The following is an 11,720-nucleotide window of genomic DNA, read 5'->3' as shown; positions in this document are numbered from 1 at the left end:
TAGTGCCACAGGGCAGTGAGGGGAGCACAGGGAAAGTGCAGCTCAATTCAGGGCAGAAAAGAGCCCACTGCGCCTTCCAGGTCAGAACTGCTGCTCTTAATCAGATTCCTGAAGAGAGGAACATCCTTCCTGCCAAACATCATAATGTGTTGGTGGAGAGGGGGAGAAAACGCAGTCACACAGTGTTAATTAGAGGAGAGCTGCAGCTCTAAGAGATGTAAATCTGTGTTTAAATGGCCCAATAATGAATCAAAACTCCTCCAGCCGTATTGCACAAGGAATAGAGGCAGTGTCCACCCAACCTGGTGAGAGTGCACACTTTACACCTGACGGGGTTTGCTGTCAGCCACTGTAATTTCATGCCAGAAAAGGCATCGCTTGTCCTTCCATGGCGCATCAGAAGATCGGTTGAAGCCTAAAGTCAGATCAAATATCCTGATGTGATCCTGATAGAATGGAAACTGGGTATTTAGCCTTAATCAGGATCAGATTTGTCCTGCTGGACCATATGGCGTTAATCAGTGCAGAGGTGCAAGAATAATAGCAAGGTCTACTGTCCTAGTCCTGGGGGAAGCCTGGGCAAATCTGTGGTCCATGGAGCTAGGCAGCCTCACAGAGAACAGAAAAGGGTCGGGCACCATTCAAGTGGGACAGGCTTTTCTGCAATGGCTTTACTCTAGGAATATCCAGGACACAGCCCAGATGCTGAGATGGGGCTCTGCTTGGGTTTTTGCCCCTCTTCTTCCTCAGTTATTTTGGTAATAATACAAAGGAAAGGTTAAAGATATTTTCATTATCAGTGAACAAAATAACTATTTAGAGAAACTGAATACCTTTGAATTCACAGTGTTGCAAACAATATACTAAGGACAATGTAGGAAACCTGAGCTGAAAACTTAGCAACATTTGTACTTAGCATACATAAATCTTGGGAAAATGTAAACAAACAAACAAACAAAAAATCACTGCTATTAAGAGATTTTTTTTATTAAATTCATCAGCCCAAACCAATGTTTTCTCTATTTTCAAGGGGTGATCTTTATGAAAGTCAGTAATCAGTTTGTACTGGACATGGTGAGTGAAACCACTTAACATCTCTTTCATGAGTCCAAGATGTTTTTTATTTTTTTTTTTTTTCTCATTGGGTTGAAATACTTCAATAAAAGAAAGTATCAACAAAATAGTTCTATCTGACACGTAGTGAAAGTGTTTAAGAGAGAATATAGTGTTTCTTTTACTGGAGATGAGGCTCCTTACAATCAGTTTGCATAAGTTTATATGCATCGATGATACCCCCTGGTCTTTTGCAGCCAGTGCTCTGCCCTTGCAGGTGCCAGAAATGCACTGTCTGCAGTAATGTCACCTTCAGGAATACTTTGAAAAGATTTGCATGAGCTAGGTTCAAAATTACTTGACCTACTTTTTCTCACTATCTCTTCTGAAAAATTATTACAGGATCCTTCTTCTGCCCTCTGGTATCCAGCTGGGATTCTTTGGCAGCCAGTTTCCCATTTAGAAAAGCCCTTCTCTCTCTTTGTATTTATACTCTGTACTTGTTTCACTTCAGATGTTCCCTGGAGCTGATCTGTGGGAATTGTACACTGTATTCCAGATAGTTTCTCAACGTTGGCCTATAAATGGGCGCTAGTTTTGGGTGCTATGCATGGGTAGTCTCTAGTCTTTGTCCTGTACTGATTGTAAGTAGCTCCCTTTGCTCTAAGAGCTTTTTGCCATATTTTTATTGTTTTGTTGTTCTGTTTCTAATTCACTTTGATATTCATTTCTTCCCAGTACTTCTTAACCAAGAAGAAATGACATGTTTTGTTGTCCATGTTTTCCTTTCCCTCTCAATAGGCTTTCCTTGCTCCTGGTGTTGTTTTTAAAATAATTTTTCATCCAATTGACCATGGTGATCTTCCTTTTGCTTAGAATGAAAACTCATCATAGGTAATGCACACAGTTTTTATTTCTTTAGACTAAAGATACTGTCAGCCCTTTCCATGGTCAAGACCTTTAGTTCCTAAAAGCAATAATTAACTCCTCATTTTATTGAAACTTATCCTTCTGGAAATAATGGCATTGTTATTCCATAAACCTACTTGTGTTTATACATCCCAAAATTTCAGATGTATCAGTTCAAAATCACCTCTGCCAAGGTATTTTGAAAGGTCCCTCCTATTTTCAAAATCTTTGCGTTGTAGAAAAAAGATGTTGACTAGCACATCTTGGAAAATAGCACACATGAGTGTTAGCATTTTCTCACTGCATTATCTCTTAAAACTGAGAGCTGTGGGAGACAGTGATTTCAGCTGTCCTGTTTTGGACTGGAGTAAGAGTGCTTAGTAGCGTTGAGAATTATTAAATTGTAATATCTTATTTCTGCCTAAACTCTGGTCCTATTGCCTGCATGAATATTTAAATTCTTTCTCAGAAACCTAGAGCAGTTTGGGCTCTATCACTTTGCTTACCATCCTGCAGAGAGTGCTGGGATTTCAGAGGGATATGTGCATTAAAGGCTTTGTTGTTGTGCTGCCACTTTTCCTGTTGAGATTGAAGGCATTGCAATGACACCTACTGAATTGTTTGCGTGGATCCCCATCTCAGGCAAGTCAGGAATGACCCTTCTTGGAAACATCCTAATGGGAGCTGTTTCCAGCTGACTTCAGCAAGGGGAGTATTTTACCTGTTGACTTTTCCCTACCCTGCCTTCTTGTTTCTAGGGCACTGAGATTCTCAGCACTTTCTGGTGCTGTAGCCGTGCCGTTTCCCAGTTTTCCACCTCTGAGCGCAGTTTACCAATAAAAAGCCACAGTCTTGGTGATCAATCTTAGCTGCTGAACCTAATGTTGAAGATAAAACAATGGACAAGCATTTCATTAATTCCTGAAATCTTTTAGGTTTAGAGTTCCTTAGGGCGTGACGACTGTGAGGCACCTTCCAGTCTCTTCCACTGGCTAGCTTCTATTAAGTTGGTGCTCATTTGCGAGATACAACATGTGAGCCAGAGGAGATAGGTGTTTGAGCAGGAGAGAATGTTCTGAGCGCAGGCAGGACGGAAACTGGCGTGGGGTCAGCAGTGATGAGGTCCACACATGGGTGGGCTGGAGTGCAAACTTTGGCTGCTGGGGCATAGGCAGCAGGGATGAGAGATGCAGACCAGCAGTACAGGAAGGCTGATGTCTGAGGACTGAGGACTGTCTGAGGACTGTCTGCTGAATCACCGTTCTCACTAAAATCTTCCAAGCAAGAAGGGTGTCCATGGGATCTAGACAGCCTTATGATAGGGAAGCACAGACACAGACACGCAAGGGGTTGTCTTCCTCCTCTCACACCCTGCCCTCAGACATTCCCAGGGGGCATCCAGCTCTCAAAGCTTCGCTGCTCCTAAGCTGACTTGAAAGACAGACTTTTGGGTGTTTTTCTATTAACAATATGCAAGAGGAGCTGAGGAAGGGGGAGCAGAAATCCCCTCAGTCCACGGGCTGCTTTAGGCTGGGGCTGTACCAGTAAAGCCGGGGCACAGAAAGTAAGGAGGCCTTGGCTGTTTCAGGACCTGTACTGGTAGGTGGGTCTGGAGTGGCAGGGACCTCCCCATGCAGGTGGGACACTCCTGGGGACACTGAGCTGGGTATGCCCCAGCAGGCGGGTCTGTCAGCGGGAGGGTGCTGGCTTGGGAAATGTCTGTCTGGTTCCCTCCCTTTTGCAGATGCTCTCTGTGTCCAGTATCTCCACCCAGCCATGAGCAGGCTGCCCCAAGGTTAGGGAGCTGAGGCTCGTGCGTGGCCATCTCCCGAGGAGCCCGTACTGGCGGCACGTGCGTGAGCACGCACCCCCTGTGAGCACGGCTTTGAGGACAAGCTGCGGCTCACTCTCCTCTGCCACGGCTCTCAGCTCCTTGGGTAGGCGGCAGCGACAGCTGTGCTGCCTGAGTCATTCTCTGTGGGCATTAACTCGGCTCTGCAGGCCTGGTGGCACTGCCTGGCTCTCACAGAGCAGCAGCCCTGCTGAAGGCCCCAAAAGTGGGGGTTCCAGATTAGAAGGTGCCTGTGGATCCTGCTGCCATCCTGAGAAGAGGCTGGCACGATCATCCTGCAGGCAGAGCTGCAGGAGAGTCCGTAGCAAGGCCGGGCACACGGGCAACGTGGTTGCTCTTGGGAAAGATGGATGCAGCCACAGGTAATGTGGCTCAACAGGTACTGAGAAGTGGCTGCGTTCTGAGTGACGGGCAAGGCATGAAATAAGGACAGTTTGCACCGCACAGACCATTTTCAGCCAGGACTAGAGCCTAAAAGATCTGCTGGTAATCAAATCAGATGTTCAGCATAGCTGTCAAAGAAAAAAACAGAAGGTATCATTAGTGAAACAGCTCATCAGTGTGGGGAGAGTCTCTCCCAGTGACTTATTTTCATACCATGATCAGACTTTTAAAAAACCAGTAGAATTAAACCGGCGCTTGAAGCTGCCCTCTTGAGACTTTATTTGAATGTAAGATATTTCAATTATTGTGTATATGAAGTTCCCATGCTAATATACAATCTGTGGAGACTTATAATGTGTGTTGGTTGAAATCTGAGCTAAATTAATATAATCTTTTCATTAAAAAACTGAGAGATAAACCACTTGGCCGCAAGTGCCTCAAGGAATATTGAGCAGAAAAGAGGCAGAATAACTGGGGAGTGATTTGAAAGCAGCCCTTATGGCCAATTGCTCAGAGCTAGTGCCAGAAAATAAGGGAAACCTTCTTTTATTAAACATGATTGCTGTGACCTTCTCTGGTTAACCTACAGAGGGGAAAATGAGCTATGCACTGTGCATGATTTGCCGTTCTTACAGCTGGGCTACATTTCAGTGACCCTGCAGAAGCTGGAATGTTTATTTTGATTTATTTTTGCCTCATTTTTGCTCAAAAGAGTGAAACATCTTCTAGGGCTGCACATTGGTCTTTGAGTACTGTGACTGCCTACCCATTTCTCTTTGAGTACCGTGACTGTGACCGTGAGTCCCGCTGTCACCTTCCCTGTGAACATCACAGCCGTGCATATCCCTGGCTCCCTCCTTCCAGGTATAGACAGACAGGCTCTGTGATGGCCAGGAGCACTGTCCTCCTCTCAGTGCAGAGGTGTTCCTGGCCCTTGAGGGAGAGCTGATAAGGTAAGCTTTCTCCTACCCTTCTTCTAAGGCAAACACCACTTGTGCTCCCCTAGGGATTGCATGAACGAGATGGAGAGCAGCAATCTGATGTATTTATGTGCAGCAGAGTCAAGAGGGCCCCACTGCACCTGGGATTCTCATGAGCAGAGCTCCAGAAAGGCCCCTTGGTGGGGCACAACAAGGACAAAACACAGGCCAGCAGTAAGAGCGGAAGGACAAGGACAGTGCCATCGCGGCAGTGCTTGTGTATTCTTGTCAGCCTCAGAGGTTTTTTGCAGAGGTACACTAATGTATGCAGCGAAATCAGGAGTGTAAGAAAATTCCCACAGAATCCAGACTCGGTGAGCTAATTATGGATTAGGTCATTTTCTATGTGCCTTCCAAGATGACTGCACATACCTAATTAAGATGCCTAGTGTATTTCATTTAGCCCAAATGGTGATGGAGGAGGAAGGTTATTGGTCTGGTGTCCGGGGCATTGGCAGGGTTGACTTTTATGTGGATTGGAATTAAGCAGGCTTTCAGTTTCCAAGGAATAAAGTTAAGAACAAGGCTCAATCACACAATTACTTTGAGGAACAGAGAAATCACAGAAAACATTTTCTGAAATCACGAGATTCCACTGATTCATCTTTCTGTGTCATTCCTTGGCTTTGGCTCTCACTTCAGGAAAAATGTGCATTTGACTTAAATTTAAAACAAGGTTATTTAAAAAATACAACAATCACAGGATGTCTGAGGATGGAAGGCACCTGGAGATTATCTAGTTTGAGCCCTTGCCTTGCTCAGGCAAGGCCACCTGGAGATGGCTTCCCAGGACCATATCCAGATGGGTTTTGAATACCTCTAGGGACAGTGACTACAGCCTTTCAGAGCAACCTGTTCCAGTGTTGGATCACTTGTAGGGTAAAAAAAAAAAAAAAATGTATTTTCTGTATTTCCAGTTGTTCCAATTACGTCCCACCAACACATTTAACGCCAATCAGAAAACTCCGACTTCTTTTACTATCTCCCAACCTCAGGTATATGTTTATAACATCCCCCTGAGCCTTCCCTTTCTGGGCTGAACACTCCAAGGTCCTTCAGCATTTTCTCATATGTCAGGTGCTCTGATCCCTTAATTACCTTCATGGTCCTTCGAGGGACTCTGTCTGGTATGTCATATGTCTCTGGGACTGCTGAGGGAAAGCTGTGTTGGAATGACCAAAACAAGGGTGGCACGGGGTACGTCAGCATCTTCTGTGCCTGTTGTCACTAGATCCCCTTCTCCCTTCCGCAGCAGGCCCACAGTTTCCCCTTTGCTGCCACCTGCCAGTGGCCTTTTTCCTGTCCATCCCCACGCTTACCCTTTCACCACGTGATGTGCAGTGACCAGTACCAAGGAGAAGCACGTGAGCATCACAATGCCATTGGGAAGAAGAGAGAGAATTCATCCAGGCATGGTCAGCCCTGCAGCACCCATCTTCTCAGAGCCACTGGATCCCTTCTCCAGTGTAGTGTGCCAGGCCAAGGAAATATTTTGGTGAACTGTCTCTAGCCCTGGGGCTGTACATTGCACACAAAGCAAAATGTGTACGAGATGGGTGGGGACTCTGTTGGATAACCACAAAAGAAAATATTTTATATCACTGATGCGCAAGGACAATCTACCTACACATGTAAAATAAAGAGTGGGTGTAAAAGGTAAGTGCTCTCAGACAAAGAAAACTTTCATGTGAGGAGATTGAGTTTCGAGTGGTTTTTCAGAGGGAAAAGCCTCTGGCAGTCTGTGAATGGCCAAATGCTTTTACATGACAAGTGGCAAGGAGCCAGTAGAAGTGAGAAGTGCCTGTGGTGTCTGACCGAAAGGGCCACCCACACCTGCTTTGCAAACACGGTGGAGGCAGTGCCTAAATAAAAGTTGCATAAACCATGCAGAGTTCACGTATGAAAAAACAGTGATGCTGAATGTCAGCTGCTATGCAGCTCGTGGGGCTGTGGTGTTTAATGTCTCAGCTGTGCTTTCTCAGGTGTCTGTAGTCCCATTTAAGCTATCCTGTCCCTAAGAAAGCAGTGGAGAGTGCAACCAGTCAAGACTCTTTGTGTGTCATGGCCACTTGCTTTGTTACAGGGACATTTCTTATGCCCTTCTGACCACCAAGCTCATCAGTGAGGTCCGGAGCGTCCCAGGGAACCTGGCGACCCATGTGCTTGGATGAGAACAAAACCTGCAGTAAGTAGTGCCATTATGAATAGGGCTGCTGCCATCTGTTGGTTGAAATCTCATGGGAAGCTGGAAGAATCCTTGAATTGACGATGCCGTATCGGAGATGTGGATATAACGAGAAAAGATATTTTAGTTTTAATGGTAAGTGTGATAAGCTCATGTTTTGGAAGTCATAAGGGAGGGACAAGATTCTTGGTCTGCATCACCTTATCTACTTGCTGACCTGCACATCCGTTTAAGTCCTTTGCTGAAGAACTGGTCAAAGTTTTAACTTTTCAAGCTGTGGGTGTACAAACATTTCTCACTGCAGCACTGCCACCTTCAGCAGCTTGTGCTGCTAATTGCTCATGGACTTTTCATAGCTGAAAGTCATCTCTATTGACTGCCACCTCTGAGTCAGAAAACTGACATGGACCAGGAATAACCCCTCACCTCTTTTTTTCTTAAGATTAATAGTAAGCTGGATAAGATTCCAGGACTGATCTCTTATGTCCTCCCACAAACAGCACAGCTGAGGGAGGAGGCCACCCATCGAGGCTGCTGAAAGATGTCCTGCTGTGAGAAATTCCTGCCTGTGTCACCAGGGCTCTCAGCAGGACAGACGTCTGTAGACACTGCCTAGATTTGTAAAATTTGGGACCAGCCTATGAAATGGCTGTCTATCCAAAGTATGCAACTACCCAGATTTCTGCCTCTTTTTCTCCCAAGCCCAGAGTAGTTCAATATTAACATTCACTTCACAAAGTTCTGCTCTAGTCTCTGCCTGAAAGTCACAGCTACAAAATAACTGTTAAAAGATTATAGATTGAGCAGCCCTGAGAGATGACAAATGTTCACTTCTCAGCTTTCTCCACAAGTTTGTTAAAAAAATCTACTTGCAACAAACATTTCCAGCGTGAAGGGTTTCTACAGTGAGTTAAATTGAACCTCCAGTCTCCTGTGCCCCCAGTGATGGGGGTACTAGAGGTTGTGCTGGCTTGAAGGCAAAACTAGCGAGAGACTCCAAGTCAGAAAAAAACAATTTAATAGGAGAGAAAAAAAAGGTAAAACAAAATAAAACACATGCAATGGTACAAAAGATCACTGACAGAGTCAGAATACAACCTGAAACCGTGGTGGTAGCAGTCCAGATGAAGTGGTCCTGTTGAAGCAGTGTTCCCACAGAAAGGTCTGGTAGCTCTTGTCCTCTGGGAATCCAGTGGGTAAGGCTGCCTGTGCTGTCCCAAATGCCAGATTATATCCAGGTGGGAATGCTTGGCTCCTCCCCCTGGGCGGAGCATCTCACAATGGGCTGATATCGTTTTATCAGTTTTGTAATGGGTCCTTGATTGCCCATTAAACAGAGATAGCTCCTGGAGGGAGTTATCTACGAGTCATGCAGCAGGGCATTGATGGCCATTAACAGAAGATAGTCTGGAGGGAGGGGGCAAGGGAAACACTGCCCAACCTAGCTTCAACAGCTCATGTAGGTGGTGATAGAACACATACTTTGGGCACATCTTACATTGTAACCTAGGACAGAGGTTAATGCTCATATTAACAAGCTGTACAGCAATTTCTCCTCTCTGCATTCTGCCAGGTTCCACTTGCAGCTCCATGAAACCTGCCATACCTCACCAGAAACAAATTTCTTACAATGTTCAGAAACAGCTACTGAGCGTACTGAAAAGGCAGGGTACTTACCCCAGGATGTTTCTTGGCCTTCCACTGGAAATGTGCATGAGTAGAAACCAACATTTAGCAACTCTAGCAAACATGTTTCCTTTAGGCTTGACAAAGTTTTTGTTTGACTTGGAGTGGGGGGTGGTTTGGCAGTTTCCAGATTTCTTTCCGTGTAGGTCGGATGGAAAGTGGAATTCCAAATCATTCTGATGGCTGCTACTAACTTGGGAGGATGAGGAATTCTTCCCCATACAGGACCTAGCACTTGCTTCTTCTCACACTGCTCAGGTCACGCTGCAGCTAGAGGTCCAGTTCCTTTTGCAGTCAGCCACGCTGGTAGGTTACTGCACTGGTGTTTCCCACTAACTTCCAATGGCTACAGCACGTTTTTGAAATTTTAGGAAGTTTGTTTCAGTTTCTGTGTGATCTTGGAAGAACTGGTGGAAACCAGACAGAGAAGAACCAATTTCCCCAGTACTTTAGAACTCCAGCTAAACTCTTGTTCGAATTATAGGAAATACTGAAGAAAGGCTCACTTTCTGGAAGCCTGCCTGTGGCTTTCAGCAGAAATTTAAAGAATAATTAGCTGACTAGGTTAAACACTGACTTACTCACTCTTGTAAATCACAGCTCTTCATTCTTATTTTGCTTTTTTTGCAAGAATTACAGGCTGAGGATGTGTTCTTGTAGTAAGGCAAATACATGGGTACCTACAAAGCTTATATAAAAATCATTGATGAATATACACTAGAGATGTACACATGGTTATGATTAATAAAAGAGGAGGTAATGGCCCTGACCTTCTTTACCCAACACACTGCTCAGTTTCTGGCTCATTCCTTTATTCAGTTTTGCATGTGGTCCATCTAGCTCTTTCCATGAGAAAGCTCAGACACGGCTCTGAGGAGGGTTCACTACCCTAAATGCAAATTTTATCTATCTTAGACTAATTTACCACTAGTTTGATCATGCTTTCCCTAGTGCTAGGGATGAATAACCATTCTGCAATCACCTCATCCACTGCCTTCATGATTTTGCAAATGTCAGTCATAACCCCCAATCTCGTCTCCAGAGCCTTCCTTAGAAGTTGCTTCATGACTTTGATCATTTTACTTTTCCTCTCTGCCCTTTCTCTAACTTCATTGGAGAGGACATAGCTCAGCATCAGTAGGAATGCCTTCTGTGTGGGTTATGAAGTACATTTCCCTAACTCCAGACACAGTACCCCCCTATGAAGTGTCTTCCAGCCTTTCTGTCCCACAGGCTACCTCATCAAGGAACAGTTTGACTGTTCCCACCATGTTGTCATGACCACATCTTATTGCACAGGGCTGCATGGGCCAGCATGGACCCTATACAGGAAGTCCTTTAAACTGCGTGAAGATCTATGATAAACACAGGTGAGTTCATCCCCTTATTCCCTTGTACGTACAGTGTGAGGTCACCCACAAAAGCACCCAGTGGTGTAAAGATCAGATTGACTTTCCAGCAATGCCTCTTCTCCTCTCTGAGTGCAGGGCAGTGGCGGCAGTGTCTGTCTGGTTGCTCTCTGAGGGTCGTGCAGCAGCAGAGCTGCGCTGCAGCCGCAGGGCTGTGGGGACAGCTGCCCGCTGAGTGAGGCAGAACAGGTTTGGCTGCTAAAGGCAGAGGTTCCCTGGAGTGTTTCACAGAATCAGTTATTTTCACAAAGTAACATCAAAACCAAAAGTCAACACGCCAAAGAAATGGGAAAAAAGAACCCAAAAACCACCCCAACCAAATAAACCCTCATAGGACCAAGAAAGCACTTGGCAGTTACTGAAGATTTTTCTAGCCAGTCGAATGACTAATGTCTTTCCTGAAACTCCTGGCCCCCTTCCAGCAGCCAGCCAACTACCATGACCACTTGACAACCCTGCCTTGGCTCTGGGGGAGCAGCTGCTCCCCAGTGCCCCTCAACAAAAACCTGGGGCAAGTGAACCTCCTGCCAGCCAGCAATATGAAAATGTTTAGTTTTGCAGAGAACTCAGAAACGCAGTGTGTGGTTGGGGTGGTGGTGAGGGGAAGAGGCGTGGCCGTGCCTGGTTTGCTGGCTCCACAGCCCTTCCACTTTCTGTGGAATTCCAGCAGAATCATATCCGTTTGTATGCATGCGTCCATCTGTGCATTTTTAGAAGTGTCTCTATTACACTTGCTGCAAGGCTTGGGCCCAATGGAGAAAAGAAAAATGTGGTTAGGAGGAAATAGTAATGAGCTCTCACAGACTGCTTTTGTCTGACTCGGCCCATTAGAGTCTGTGTTTTACAACTGCGTGATGCAAAATATGCCCGTCATTAGATGGCACAGGAAAAGCAGTGCTTGTCTACCTGCTTTACTGCGGGAACCTGCTGGTGTTCTGCTAAAGGTCTGCAGATGGACAAAGAGAAATTAGTGTCATTAAGGAATATATCTTGCACATCAGCTGTCTGTCAGCCCTGCCCAGGGTCACAGCTGTGGCATGAGATGTTGGGCCAGAAGCCAGCGTCTTTATTTGCTCTTTTGCCCCAACACAACCATGAAATCAAGTTTATTGACAAAGAAATTAGTTCAGTTTTCATGAGAGAGGTCGGGTGGACTCAGGTCCATGCTGGCTCTACCCAGTCTTCGTTGTAGGATTCAGTAATGGTCATATGTCTTCCCCATCCCTCTTGGTGCAGCTCCATTGCTTTTGGCACAGCAGCAC

The sequence above is a fragment of the Hirundo rustica genome, chromosome 2 (assembly GCF_015227805.2).
Source record: "Hirundo rustica isolate bHirRus1 chromosome 2, bHirRus1.pri.v3, whole genome shotgun sequence".
NCBI lineage: Eukaryota > Metazoa > Chordata > Aves > Passeriformes > Hirundinidae > Hirundo > Hirundo rustica.
Note: the sequence above shows the minus strand (reverse complement) of the source record.